The sequence below is a fragment of the Salvelinus sp. IW2-2015 genome, linkage group LG2 (genome assembly GCF_002910315.2).
Source record: "Salvelinus sp. IW2-2015 linkage group LG2, ASM291031v2, whole genome shotgun sequence".
Lineage (NCBI taxonomy): Eukaryota > Metazoa > Chordata > Actinopteri > Salmoniformes > Salmonidae > Salvelinus > Salvelinus sp. IW2-2015.
The window spans coordinates 43,085,518-43,085,818 of record NC_036839.1 but is presented as its reverse complement, the minus strand read 5'-3'; positions in this window follow the sequence as shown (position 1 = coordinate 43,085,818).

The following is a 301-nucleotide window of genomic DNA, read 5'->3' as shown; positions in this document are numbered from 1 at the left end:
GACTAAAAACAAACAAAAATATAAACTAATGTAAATATACTATATCGCTTAAATGTATATACTGTATATGTATAAGCTGGAAGAAGATGCCTGAGTTTTGTTGTCCTTCGTTTACTCCAATTAGGGGAGGGGTGGTAGGGTTAAGGGAAAACTGAAGGAATAATAATATAATAATTATACACCCTGATCAAACGGGGTTCATTGCTGGCCGTCAACTATTGGGATAATATAAGAAGATGCCTAAATGTTATATCATCATTAAACACACAACTCAGGGTGAGGAAATATGGTACTGGCCCTT